Below are 15,657 nucleotides of genomic sequence, written 5' to 3' on the forward strand. Positions count from 1 at the left end.
ATCTCAAAATTAGAACGTTAACTGTCATAGTTTATCTGTTTCTTAACGAATTTCTATAAATTTCATACTCTCAAATTGCGTGAAATCCGTAGATCGATTTTAAAAACGTTGTAATTGACGATCGGTTAAGAAAAATCGCGAATTGTATATTAAGAACTTCAACTTTACCGAGTCATAACTTTGTTATTTGTCAACCGATTTTCGAAATTTGTTCACTACTGGACAGGTACTACTTCCGGAAATAAAATGCACTGTGTAAATATATATATATATATATATATATATATATATATATATATATATATATATATATATATATATATATATATATATATATATATATATATATATATATATATATATATATATATATATATATATATATATATATATATATATATATATATATATATATATATATATATATATATATATAGGCGATTAGAAGCGAAAGCTAGTGCTACATGATTGCATATATAGTATATTTCTAGCGTAATAATACCTGGATTTTTTTTGGTTTGGTTTTGGTATAATATAAGTAGTTTTAATTATTATTAGAACTATTAAACATTTTCGCTGTTTTTTTTAATCGACCCACTTTTGTAAACATCACTAATACAATAAATTTTGTAGGATTTGTTTTTTTTACGACTACATCTATTTGAAAAAAATATTTGAAAAAGTTAGACGCTTTTCTAAGGACAGGCTAGATAAATTTTGAAAAAAAAACAAAGTATGCAAAGTGGTATTTTGTGTCTACATGTCCAAAAAGTTCCATTCAAATCTGAGAGGGTGCTTCCAATTCCGAAAACGATTAAAAAAAAACAAAAATACCTCTTTGGCTGTAATGTGTAGTAAAAATTTCCTAATGCCAGTATTCAGTATTCCTAAACTTAAAGTTTTATTATCGAAATAATATCAGGTGTACAAATTTGCTTCCGCAGTTTTCCGATAGGTAGCTGTACTGGCTGAGGCTGGTCAAAATACATAGATGATAATGCCTTTAAAGTGAATGTGTACAGTGCCTAACGAATTGTCATCGCCGTTTCAGTGACAGTTGTTCTTGTTTTCGTATTATTCACGCTAAAAAATGTCTGTTTATGTGCCCAATTCTCGCCATTTGTGGAAAGTATTACTTTTCTGTTACAATTCGAAAAAAATGCAGCTGAAGCGCATCGAATGCTCTCAGAAACTTACGGTGATGCTGCTCTGAGTGAAAAAACGTGTCGGGAGTGGTTTCAACGTTTTAAAAATGATGATTTCGATGTCGAAGACAAACATGGTGGTGGAAGAGAAGAAACCTTCAAAGATGAACAACTAGTAGTATTGCTTGATGAAAATTCGTGCCAAATCCAATAAAAGCTTGTTGAATTGTTGAAAGTGAGTCTGCAAGCCATTTCAAAACGTCTCAAGGCCCTGGACATGATTCAGAAAGAAGGAAACTGGGTGCCGTACGAGTTGAAACCGAGGGACATTGAGCGCCGTCCATTTGTATGTGAGCAACTGCTTCAAAGACAAAATCGTAAGGGGTTTTTACATCGAATCGTAGCCGGTGATGAAAAGTGGGTTCGATACGATAATCCTAAACGCAGAAAATCATGGGGACAGCCCGGGCATGCTACTTCGTCGAAGGCAAAACCGAATATTCACGGCGCCAAGGTTATGATTTGTATTTGGCGGTTAAAGAAAAGCGACCACAATATCAAGAGCGACATGACAAAGTTATCCTCCAACACAACAATGCTCGGCCTCACATGGCAAAAGTGGTCAAAAAGTACCTAGAAACGCTGAAATGGGAAGTTTTGCCCCACCCGCCGTATTCCCCAGATGTCGCCCCTTCTGACTTCCACCAATTCCATTCGATGGCACACAGCCTGGCAGATCAACATTTTCAATCCTTCGAAGAGTTGGAAAAATGGATTGCTTCATGGATAGCGTCAAAAGAGGACTCCGTTTTTCGAGCCGGGATCCGAAAATTACCGGAAAGATGGGAGAAAGTTGTCGCAAGCGACGAACAATACTTTCAATAATACATCTGTAAGCACTTTTTCGCAATAAAGCTTTCAATTTTGGAAAAAAAAAACGGCGGAAACAAAATTGTGCACCTGATAGTAAAACACATACAGTGTATATTTTCTAAATATATTTACCTAAAACATAAATTGTGTTAATTGTAATTTCTTTTATTTCATGAAATAACAGCACTTCAAAATAAAGTTTGTTTCATGTATAATTCGATTCTACACTGAAATCGGTATTGAAAATCGGTTTTGAAAGCCGTTTTACAAAAAAAAAATACCTTTTTAGATTTTTATAAAATTTTGTCACAGGATAGGTAGTTATGTCCCCTGCATATATTGTAAAATAGGCATTTTAGTAAAACAAAAGGATTTTCAACTAAAATTTTTCTTATCTAGTACTAATATTTCTAGCAAATATCGGGCAGCTAACGATATAATATTTTATGTCAAAAGTTGAGTTTCATTGAATTCTTAAATGATCCTAATTTTCAGTTTAGTTTAGTTTATTTTTCCGTAAAAAGACACTTAAAAAATTAGTTTTCATAAGAATAAGTTTTTGTAAGAAAAAACTTTTTTGCCTTTCTCATATAGAAAGGTTATGAAATCACTGTGGAAACCGACTTTTGACTTTTGCTCGGAGATGGCTGAATCGATTTTCACAAACTTAGGATCCGACTTCCGGTTCCGGAATTATAGGGTAAAATGTGCAAAAATCGTGAAAATAAGTGCATTAACTCTTTTCGGAGATGGCTAAACCGATTTTCACAAACTTAGATTCAAATGAAAGCTATTTAAGTCTCACACGCAATTCATGAATTTCATTTGGATCTGACCTCCGGTTCCGGAGTTATGGGGTAAAATGTGCAAAAATTGTGAAAATAATGCGTCAATTTTCTTCGGAGATGGCTGAACCGATTTTCACAAACTTAGATTCAAATGAAAACTCTTTATGTATCATACTAAATTCCTGATTTTCATTTGGATCTGACTTCCGGTTTCGGAGTTGTATGGGTAAAATGCGCAAAAAAAAAAAGTGGGTGGGTAATGTCAAGGACATAACTGGATGACATGAATACGAATAAAACTATCACGTATCTTCACACTTCTGAATATCTAAAGCAGAGCTAATAAAAGTCATTTTCATTGACTGAAAAATAAACGAAAATGACAAGAAATTATTTTCACTCTCATTTTCGCTTGCAAACTATGAGAACGAAATCCATGTCCAGTCAATGACATAAACGGGAAAGTAGTTTCAAAATTGTGTTTTTTCTTTCATTTGCCCTTTCAGTCATTTGCAGTTTTCAGTGAAAATCCTATAGTATTCAGTGTCGATATTTAACCAAAGCTGTGAGAATTGAAAACGACAGAAAAAGGTTTCACAATAAGTTTTAACTGTTGGTGCTCGAATTTGTAGTAGTTTTGGTTTCCAAAGAAGTTCTGGGATGTAATTACTTCGATTTGCCATATTTTAGTCACTTTTTATAGTCAAGCGTCACATATTTTCAATACACCGATGCAAGAATGAAAATTTCAATTCTGCTGTTGCTACCTGAAGACGTTAGTTTGGTTTCGTCTTGTCATAGAGGAAAGAGTGACGTTGGCAATTATGCTCTCTCATTTTTTCGATGAGAAACTAAAATGCTTCGTCTCTCTTCGTTTGTTCTGGTGTCGGTCATTTGCGAATGAGACAGTAAAACATTGAAAATGAGACTGCTGAAATGGTTTCTTTCATTGAGAATGTGTGACAATTTTAAGCTCTGATCTAAAGTCGTTCTCTCCTTGTTCAACTGCAGAAATATACACGGTACGAATTACAGCAATTTCAATGCAAGAAAATATCAAAAAGTTGGTTAACCCCCTAAATGACCAAACCTGCATCGACCAGAAATAGTCGAAAACACGTTTTCGTTCGGCACGTCAGAAAAGACATTGCACTCTGTTGCAAAACAAAAAGTGTTCTGTAAATAGCAGAAACTTTACGTATGCTTAGCGGTTCAAATTGAGCTGCCGAGTTTAGCATTAAGCAGTTCAATTTGAACTGCTCTGCACTGATGAGTCAAAGACGAAACGTAAAAATAATAAAAACGGTTATGTGTCCTAGCACAAAATTTGGTTTAGGGGTCAAAAAGTTCTTTAATAATTGATTTACTGATACTAAAAGTCAACTGCGCTGGCTATAATTAATGAAACATGTCCATTATTACATTTTATACCTACTCGGTTAGTAACGCGAGAATGCAATGTCGTTCTTTGCATCGAAACCGTCGTCCGAGCATGAGAAAGACAAACAAGCGTCTGTGAGATTTTCGCTTTAATACTCGTTGATACTAAACATTTTAGAAAACTATAACTTTGAGTTCCAAAGATTATTCCATACGACTGAAAATTTAATCATAAATTGCTGATCATATTTCTGATAACGTTAAGAAAAAGAATATGTGGTTGGGTTAAGGTGACTATGGAAGCGAGCCACAAATGGCAACCAAGAAACCACCTACCCTCCCATTCCACCTTCCGCTATTTTGCCCTGCTCTTGATGTAAACAAACCATGAAACACATGTTTTCTACGCACAGGGGTAAATATGTTGCGTAGAATTGCTACTGCAATTTGGTGACATAATCACTCATCGTATTGATATATGTTTACGATAAACTATCAACTCTGAAGAATGATTTGTGCAAAACTTTTTCGGACTTCCATTAGAAGGTTTCTTCTTAGAATGTTATTATTTTTCACTCACCTCAAGATTTCAACTGCTGTTTATAGCTCTGTGACATAAGTAAGCTTTATGAAAAACTTTTGAGTTGTTCTTCACCGGTAAACTTATCCTCTGATCTAAACATTTTATTATAAAACCTTTGAATAATTCACAGTTCTGGTTTCCCAAAAATCCACGATAAAAAGTTTGTCGGCCTGCTTTAGTATTGGTAATACCACCCTTTTATATTGGCAGTGATTGCATACATAATTAGAGAAAAAAACCTTGCAATGCACTAAAAATTGCATTATTTTCAATTAGCCGCACATTGATATAGTTAAAATTACGGATCAAAACTACTTTCGTACGTCACCATCTAAAATTTAAGTATTTTTTTTTAAACGATAACATTTCCCTTATGTCCATTGCAAACATTCCTTCCCCTCCAAGTTATCCGCAACCCTGTTGTCTTATTTACCGTCACTATGGCATGCAAAAAATAAACAAGCAGTTCAAGTATTGCAATCTTTTCAAAATGCCTCGTTCATCTAAGAAGAGGAAAGCAGCGCTCATTAGCGAAAATCAATAGAAAAAACGTGATTAATCCACCTAGCAGTGAGATGATACCTTTTTTTTATCAATACGCATGTGTTTTTGCATGGATATTCTTAGGTGTTTTAGTTCTCATGACATTATTTTAATTATCGTCGTTTTAAACGGCAAATTGAGATTTTAATCACTCATTACCCTGTAATGCCGAAACTGCAAAACATATCGAATTTCAATCTTAGCGTGTGACAATCGATTGAACATTCCATGAGATGTCGAAGTAAGTTCCACTTTAGAGTTTTTCGTCATTATTTATGGTACTTCCAGAGCCGGTATTCAGGAATTAGCATAGCCCAAAATGATTCGAATGGCCATAAATTATTACGCCAAACAATTTACATGAAATTTATAAACTCATCATCTGTAATTCCAGAATCGGATAAAATTCACCAATTTTGTATGGGACCTTAAGTCCTGTAATATTTGTTTTTGAAGTTCGATTTGGTCTTTTTTGAGAAAATGATTGAGCTTTGAGAATCGATTCAATACTGGAACCGGAATTCTAAAATCGGTGTAGCCGAAATCAGTTAAATTCACCTGAGCAGTGTGTAGACATCTTTGAGAAATTGTAGTGCGAATTAAAATTTGGGGGTACATTCCGAATCCAAAAACGAATACCGCTCAAACTGAAATAAATTTATTTGGTAATCGACTATCCAAATCTGCAAACCCGATAAACTTGATTAATTTATGTGAAATGGACATTTTTATACTAATCACCCTGCATTTTCTAAACCAGAAGTCGGATCTGACTAAAAAGTAAGAGGTTTTATAGGATTTTAAGACCTCTCATTTGAATCATAGATGATTCTTAGATTTCATTTGAATCTTAGATCGGTTCAGCCATCTACGAGAAATATTAATTGCATTATTTTAATTTCGTTTCACATATCATCCTGTGGTTCCGCAATCAGAAGTCGGATCCAAACGTAATTCAGGAACCTTGTTTGGGAGTATACGACTTTTCATATGAATCTGAGTTTGTAGAAAACGGTTTAACCATCTCCGAGAAAATTGAGTGAAATTATTTGTCACACACGCATTTGCTGATCTCGACGAACTGAGTCGTATGGTATATGGAAGTCATGTTCTTCCAGCATTTATTGCTGAAATAGTTTAAATCAATATAATTATGGAATTACTTCCAACTCGATAATGCTGGTATCATCTGGTTTACATATGCCATATTCGAAAGATTATGTTGCCAAAACTGAACCATGCTAAAATTGGTCCGAGGCAAATTGTCATAAAAAAGGATGCTGTACACAGTCTTTTTGGTACTTAGAAACAATTATATGTAACAGTTTAAAAAATCGTGTTTCATGTTGCTCCCAAGCATTGCTTTTTCATACAGCACTCAAAATTCCTTCTACTGGAATAAGGCTTACACAAAAATATCGATATCTCCGTTAAAAATGGATTGGATGGATTCAATAGCGTTCTGGGTGACGGGGAGACCTTTCATTTGCGACTAGTTTGACCAAAATCGGTCCAGCCATCTCTGAGATCTCGACCTCTTAGTTGACAACACACATACAGACACACACACACATACACACACAGACATTTGCTCAGTTCGTCGAGCTGAATCGATTGGTATATGACATTCGGCCCTCCGGACCTCGGAAAATTTTTCGAAAGTTTGAGCGAATTCTATACTTATTTTTTATATATATAAAAAAGGTAAATAGGTAGAATAAGTTGATAGAGTGTGTTTTGGATAGTGAGTATGTGCGGGACTCATCAGTTCAAACAGTGGAATAACTGTCAGAAGTGCCAGCTCAAAACAATACCACAGAATTTAGAAACTGTACTGGATCCAATAATTCGGTATCAATAGGTAAAGTTCTAAAATATTTTCGTCAATATATGAAATTATATCTTCAAATTTGCATGATAAATCTTTTCAGAGCAAATACCCGATTTATCATCAAGCCCTCTCGTCAAGTGCCACTTGACTATTCTCTGGGTGAGGTTGCTTTCCTATCCGAAAACGATGAAGTTGTCGACAAAATGGAAAATGTAGAATTGATTGGTTTGTATTTTTTGAATATGGGAGCTTCATATTCAAAAATTAAAATTAATGTAAAAAGCCATTGCAGCAGAGTTTGTTCTGATTTCGTTTTACAATACTTAATTCATCAATGAAACAGCTTCCTTTTTTACTTTATAATGTAAGGAAAATGCGGGTTTTGGCGAAGGCAAACAGTAAACTATCTTCTTTGGCACAATCATTATATTCTTTTGGTCGCATGATTGCAATTTGTTAACTCCAGAATGAGCATGAAGATGAGATAAGTCCACTCTGTTCTGCTAGGTGATTTGAATAGTTTCAATATTTACATTTTGTTCTGGCAACTGTAATTCCTTTCAGCACACGAATATTATTATTTCATTTCTCTCTACTCACAAATACTATTACTATATGAAAAAGTATTGTTTCACCAATACTTTTACATTTATTTTCCTTGGCTTCTGTCCACGGCCACCTTAAGAACAACAAGACATTTTCACGATTGAATTCTTCCCATTCTTGTACAGGGTAAATTTTGAAAACGGAGCTTCATAGTAAAGTAAGTCAGTCGTATTCACAAAATTCGACAAAATGAAAGTATGTGTTCTAATTTTTCTCAACCAATTTTCACAAACTTAGAATAGAATGGAAGCACTTTGAGTCCCATACTAAATTTCTGAATTTCATTTGGATCTGCCTCCCGGTTCCGGGGTTATGGGGTAAAATGTGCGAAAATTGTGAAAATAAGTGCACCAACTTTTTTCGGAGATGGCTAAATTGTGAATATTTGTTAAATGTGTTTTTGTAGTTATACCAGAATCTGAATCTCCACCGTATGACTATTGACACCTACAAGAGTGTTTTTGACGAGGAACGATAACCTGTTTTTGTAAGTCTTTTCATAATTGTGATTAGTCGAACATAGTTTGTAACGACTATTTCTAAATACAGTTCCCCTGAAGAAGACGCAAACCAGTAGCGTCGAAAGGTTGGGTGTTAAAACAAAAATAATCGTTTTAATCCATTATTGACTGCATAGCCGATAAACAAATCTACATTCAAATAGAATCCAGTCGAAAGTGTCCCAAATTGATGGCTAAAACGATTTCACAAACTTAGGTTCAAATGAAAGGTCCTGTGGTCTCATATGGAATTACTGAATTTCATCCGGATCCGGAGATATAGGGTAAAGTGTGTTAAAATTGTATACCATCACTGAAAAGTGCAAAAAACGTAAACCATTTTCTAAACCGACCTCAAATCTTCTCCAATTGATAGTTTTTGTCAGTAGATGGCTCGATTCTCTCTAGAATCGAAGAAAATTGTTTTGAAGAATACCACAGTATCATATATGATAGTATGATTGATATGATAAAGGCATCATTACACCACTAGGAGGATTGAAACAGGTTTTTTTTCCTTAAAAGCATTCATTTTGCAATGTATTGCAAATTGATTTTAATTTTTTTGTCAGTATAAAACTAGATTTGGATTTTTTTTCATATATAACTTTAATCGTCAATTCTGACTTTTGAAAGCTTGATTCATAGAAAAATTTGAAAAATCATGCATTTAAGCATTGAAGTTTAGTTAATGTCGATAAATTGTTTTAATAGCAATTTCTTTTATTTCATGAAATAGCAGCACTTAAAAAATGTTGCTTTTGAATTTAAGTTTCAAATAAAATTATTGAAAACAAATAAAAGACCGCATAAATCAGAAAATCCACATCAAAAACCGCACCAAGAAAAAAAAATTTCCAGCTATATTTCTATACCTTTTTTGTTTGATTCAATTCTAGAGGTTTTAATCTTAGTCATTCGCTTACTCCAGCCAGAAAAATTTGCGGTGTCCATTATCTTCATATCTCGAACAAAAAAACGACTACTGTCACCAACAGAAAAAAACAAAAACTGAATATTACATTCTTCATTTTCTTCAAACAAAATGGTAATCTTCTCCAGTCTTTTACACTCATTTATATGATTGCGTTTTACAGTAACGTGCATAGTACAACCGATTTTCTGTGATATAACGTCTAAAACAGTTGTCATTCTCACATTAAAACTACTCCCTTACACAGAATTACAGCACCCTTGGCGAATCCATTTGTTTTATTCAAGGAGGTGATTTATTTAGCAAAGATAGAATAAGTATGAATGAGCACACATTCGCAACACTCTGGCGCCGTTTTTGATAATGACAGGCAAGCAAAACTCTTCCATTAGTCACATTCAATTTGAAGTGTTTCTGCTTTCACTGCCACCACTCCCACTGTTCCGTAACAGACTGGCACCACGGTTTGTTTTGTGTTTTTTTTTTGATCGAGCGTCCTTCTCCGATAAATTAAAAGAAAGTTTATAATTACTGTTTTTGTGCTCATTGAATGTTTATGAAAGGATTTGAAATAACGACAGATCCATTTCAAGATCTAATGAGTCTCACGATGACAAAAAAAAGTTTTACTGCATCTAAACTACTCTATTGCTACCGAGACTTATTGGACGAAAAACCGGCTCACCCTATCCGACCGAATCGCTGTGTAATCAAAAACTTTCAAGACGTGAGACTTTGGGTGACAAACTTGAACCTCGAGTTCCGTCATAACCCTTCAATTTCGTTCACGAAAGGCACCGCAACCGAAAAGGTTATTTGCTGATATAACTGATTTATATTCTGTTGCTACTGGTGGCAAAAATCCAATAACTGTTTCGTAACAAAGGATCAGTTTTGTTTATTTTCCGTTGTTGTTGCTTACCGACTTGGTATCGTATGACTTTCTAAATAAACAAGTTTTCGGCACAAGCAGACATCATCGAATTCCGCCTTTTCCAGCGCAGAACCGAATGCATAAATTGCATAACACGCACCGTTCCGCAGTTCGACTGGATAAGGCTCCTCTTGGTCGTTTGCTGTGAAGGAGGCACATATTCAAAGTGCGCTCTGCCTAGCTCCAACGACAATTCCAGTGCAGGCATCCGTTATGTTTTATCAGGACAAAAAAAAGTGAATCACGTAGCTCTAGTCAGTGTGTCGTGTCTTGCGGAAAAAAAGATCCCAAGCATAGTTCGGTATTGAATTGAAAGTTGCACTGGATGCTGTGATGTCGCAGATAGCTAACGATTGTTATAGTATCATTTTTTCCTTTCGAGATGGAAATCAATAGACATATGCTTATTTAACTCGAAGACTGCATTTTGTGTACTTGAAAGCATATCTGAACAATGTAGATTTTAAATAAATGAACGAGAATCATGTTATAGTAAAAAAAATCGTCATGGTTCCTAAAACGGTCCTGAGCAAAAACTTTCTTTAAATGTACCTTGTCTGGCAAGCGACCTGTAGATATGGTCAAATAAGTTGGCTTTCAATATTTCTCTAGTAGGCTGTGGTATGTTCAGAAGGTGTAACAAAAACAATATTTAAGTATAAAAACAACATTGATATTTTTGTATCTTCAGTGACAGATCGGGCATAATAGCAGTATGTCATGTCGGAACTGACATTTGAAGTCATTCTGATGGTTATTCGATGTTCCATTACAATATAGCTATTTTCATAACGGATTTGATGAGTACATGCCGAAAAATTCCACTTGCCAATATTCCTAGAAAACGAATGTTCTTGAAACACGACATTTGGAGTTGTTTCAACATCCAAGATGGCGAACATAACAATAGAAATTTCAAAATTCAAGATCGCAACCTCTTGTGTATCGATATTCCCTTAAAACCATTATAATACGGGTGTTTTCAGAACATATTTGATGAACACATGCTGGAAAATGACATTTGAAGTCGTATCGAAATCCAAGATGTTGGCTTCCAGTCAATCGAAATTCCTTGAAAACCATTATGATGTGAGTATATTCGGATCGGATTTTAAGAGTAGATACTGCTAGAAGTCGTCTCTAAATCCAAGATTGCAACTTCCGAGTTGTCGATATTCGGTATTTGTATTTGTTTCAAGATTCAAAATGTCGACACCCATATCGTACTTGTAGATCAGAATAACCATTTTGAATTCATTGACGACTTTGTCGGTTACATAACTTCTACGATAAGTTTTGCTGGAACAAACTATATGAACGTCAGTTCTTGCAATGACTGAGTGAAAACATATATTGGAGAAGCCAAATGAATGGAAAATTCATAGAAAAGATGTTTTTTTTTAAGATGCGCCCAGAGACAGGACTCGAACCTACGTTCTTATGCAGTCCCTGCATACGCCGTTCTTCTCCAATATTTGTTTCCACTCAGTCATTGCAGAAACTGAACTTAGTAAAGGCGACTTTACGTCAAACCAACTAAAATTAATAAATCGTGATCTGTGACCATATCGTACCTTTCAGATAAGCCCTAGATTGTGGAGATCGGTTGAATTATCTCAAAGAAATTGGTACGGTTTGTCGGTTTCGTTATTTATACTATTTTACAACTACAACCAGAAATGTTCGCCATAAGTTTTCGAAATTTGATCAATCGCCTTCAAACGAGCCTAACTAAGAGTATCGAAATTACCAGCTGTGAGAAAATTGTGTGGATGAAATGAGAGTGGGTAATGTCAGAGACATAACTAGAAGACGTGAATGCGAATAAAATGGATGTTTTTTTTTATGTTAAAGAATCTGAATTCCTGGGATTCTGGAATCGAATTTTGGAGCCAAATACTGGAACTGAATTCGGAACCTTAAGATTCTTCACCTGATTTTTAAACTGAACTCGAGAACTGAATTCTGAATCTGGATTGTTGAACTGGCTGCTGAACCTGTGTTCTGGAACTGAATTCAAGGCCAAGATTCTGGTTCGGTACTGAACTCTGAGCCTGAATCCAGGCACTGAACTCTGGAATTTTAGTTGCAGAATTCCGATTCAGGACTCAGTTTTCAAATTTGGATACAAAATTCAGCCCCGACATTCAGTTCTAGAATCCAGATACGGAATTCCTGTATTCAGTAACACTTTGTGGCCCTGAGTTTTGGATTCAAATTCTAGACCGGGACGTTTTAGAACTGAATTCGGCTAATACTACTGAATTTTGGAACTAAATCCTGGTCCTGGGTTTCGGCCAGCGCTTCAAACACAGAACTCAGTTTCAGAACTCTGATACTGAATTCTAAATCTGAATACCGAAATCCGGGCGGTAATTTTGAAACTGCAGTCTGGTCTGAACCTCAATTTCAGTTTCAGAATTTAGTTTCAAAATTCAGATTCCAGTCCAGAATTCATTTCCGAAATTTAGTTTTAAAATCTAGATCTAGAAACACGATCCTGATCTCAGTCCCAGTTTTTGGTTCTAAAATCCAGATTGAGGATCAAGTTCTAATATCCGGTTTCATGTCCAGAATTTTGGAATTCGCCTTGGATTCTGGACGAGGAACTGAATAAAAAATCTGGTCAGGAAATGCAAAAAGAATGAATTTCAGAACACAACTAGAATTGAATTCTCGTCTGAACTGAACGAGTCAACTGCGCAGGTTAGAATGAATGAAGCGTCAAAATTGTCACCCCTATTGTGTGTTTCGATTGCGAAATTTTGCAATGAGTATCTCGATCAAGTTTTTCATACAAACGTATCACTCGATCGAAATACAATATGGAAGTTTTCACATGCGATCGTTTACCTTCTTTACTGATCAATCATACTACTGAATATCATATCTCCGATGACGTGGCGAAAAAATTATGTTGATACGTTAGATACAACAAGAGATATTTACGATTAAAAACTAACTTACCCATATGATCAATTTTGAAAATTTGCCCTATAGGAAAATAATACGTATTCTCATAAAAAAAGTACAGGGTGTCGGTTACGTCATTCATACGATAATATTCCCTACAACGGCAGAGCCTACCATTTGCTCTTCCAACTTGATCAACGTTCCAACAATACGAGGCTCAAATTTATTGAATGAACATCAGATTGCCTTAATGTGCACAGTAGTTTCAGAGAAAGTGAGCAGATAATAGAATAAAGTGCAGTTTGTCGGTTACGTCGCTTCTATGGTTATATCTCCGAAACCGCATTTAAACTTGATCATTGGCCTGAGAAAGCCTTTTAAACGAGCAAAAAATTGACGAAATCTTAGGCAACATCTCAGAAATTTGTGCGCGTAGAGGAAAATGCTGCTTGTCGATTACGTCACTTATGCCTTTATTTCTCCGGTACCGGAAGTGGAATATAGATAGTAAATAAAGAATAATCAAAAGAGAAGTATTGCCTTAAAAACATTCGGGGGATTCAATCTGTTTCAACAGACTTCACGGTAAAAATGGCGGTGAAAGCAGTTTCTTAAACCCGAACCCGAACCGTACCCGATCGAAAATAAAAAAAACTTACTCATTCCCGACCCGAACCCGAGCATGAATTTCCTTCTCAACCTGACCCGTACCCGATACAAAAAAAAATCTTTACTCGTACCCAAATCGAACTTGAAAAAAATTTTGGTAGTCGTGTTCGAATACCCGAAACCCGACCAAATTTTTTTAACTCGAACCCGACCCGTACCCGTTAGGTTGGGGTTCGGGTAGGGTTTTGGGTACAAATAGCCGAAACCGGATCATCACTACTTGGCAACTAATTTTTAATATACAGAACCCTTGCACGGCTAGTGTTACCTATTGACACTAAGAATCCTTTCGGGAACGAACATCCCATAATTGGCTAGTAAGAGTTAATCGTTATAAACCTCGGTGTACATATTTTTTGTTGTTGTTTAACCCCAAAAATGAATCAGACCATTTAATTCTCTAGATTGAAGTTAAACGTTCCGGAGATATAGTGGTTTAAGTGACCGCTTTCTCGATTTCAACATGATTAGGATTGTTTGTAAGCTACTGTTGAATCATTGATGCAATTCGAACATCAAATGGCAGTCACTTTCGGTTTCGGAGATACGATGGTATAAGTGACTTAACAGATCAAAGGCATTATCTTATCTTCGTTCAATTTTTTCTCAAAGATATCTGAACCGATATCATCAAGCTTGGATTCGTTTAAAGCTACTCTTAGGTCATTGATCAAATTCAAAGATCACATGGCTGTCAAATCCAGTTCCCGAGGTATAACGGTATAAATGACGTAATAAATAAAACTTTTTATTTATTACTGCTCAATTTCCTCTGAGATGACTGAACCGATTTCAACAAGTTTGAAAGCTTTTATTAGGCTATTGATCAAGTTCGAAGCTCAAATGGCTGTTACTTCTGTTTCCGAAGATATAATGGTCTAAGTGACGTAACCAAAAAAAGGCACTTTTTTTCCACTCCGTGTAATTTATAATGAAGATATAAGATAAAATGCACTTTTTTCTCTCCGTTTAATTTTCTCTGTGATGGCTAAACCAATTTCAACAAGCTACCATCAGGTCATTGAGCGAGTTGGAAATTTAAAGAACCTCCGGTTGCGGAGATATAATCATATAAATCGCGTAACCGACAAATCGCAATTCTTGTAAACGTCAATTTTTTTTCGTAAATGTTTAGAACGATTTCGAAAATCCTAGGCGCTAAAAAATCTAGAGAGTCTCCTGAGTCTCTTTTTCGTTTTTTTTTTTGAAATGTTATGCGTCTAAGAAAAAAAAAAGGCGGGTGGGTAATGTCAGAGACATAACTGGATGTCGTGAATACGAAAACAACTGACATGTTCCTTAACACTTCCGAATATCAATTAATTGATCAACTGTATGAATTATGCAAGCATTCTTTTTTTCACATTTTGCGCAAAAACAAAGAAGGCTTCACTTAACCTCGATTACTGTGAATTTCTCACAGCGAAAAGTGCACAAATCTAATCAAACTACCCTAGATTTGCACTAAACTGAGGTTTTTTACCTTCGATTTGCGAAGAAGAAATCAATAGAAAATTCTAATAGTTCTTTAGAAAACTTTTAGAGCCATTAGAACGGCTGATTTTGTGTGATGCTCCCCACCGTGGTCATCTTTTCGTTGTTTTTTCACCATTGCAAACAGCTGATAATAACGTAATCGCTATTATCGGAAGCGAAACTAGCTTTGCAAACGACACACAATACATCTGCTCGCAGTGGCGATAGAATCCAAACTGATCCAATTTTTGTTAAGACGTTTCTTTTTACGTGATTTCGTTTGTAGCTTTTTCACTGATGGGCGGTCCTAACGGCTTTAAAAATAGCCGCATACAGAATTTTAATGTCGATTATTTCAATTTGGATTTGCATTTCATTTAAAGAAACTATTAGGATGCTGTACGGGATTCACTTCTGCCTTTCAGAAGGACCAAATTGTAGAACTCACTACAATATTAAGCACTGGTCGGAACATTTTTCTC

At 35.3% G+C, this 15,657-nt stretch overlaps 2 protein-coding genes across 7 annotated transcripts in view; one reads left to right on the forward strand and one right to left on the reverse strand.

Annotated features, from left to right (window-relative positions):
- Positions 1-15,657, forward strand: part of LOC131439615 (RNA helicase aquarius) — a 211,167-nt gene that overhangs the window by 126,771 nt on the left and 68,739 nt on the right. The window lies entirely within an intron of this gene.
- The window catches only part of LOC131439640 (probable G-protein coupled receptor Mth-like 11), a 117,066-nt gene that overhangs the window by 48,902 nt on the left and 52,507 nt on the right, over positions 1-15,657 (reverse strand). The window lies entirely within an intron of this gene.

The sequence above is a fragment of the Malaya genurostris genome, chromosome 1, assembly GCF_030247185.1.
Source record: "Malaya genurostris strain Urasoe2022 chromosome 1, Malgen_1.1, whole genome shotgun sequence".
NCBI lineage: Eukaryota > Metazoa > Arthropoda > Insecta > Diptera > Culicidae > Malaya > Malaya genurostris.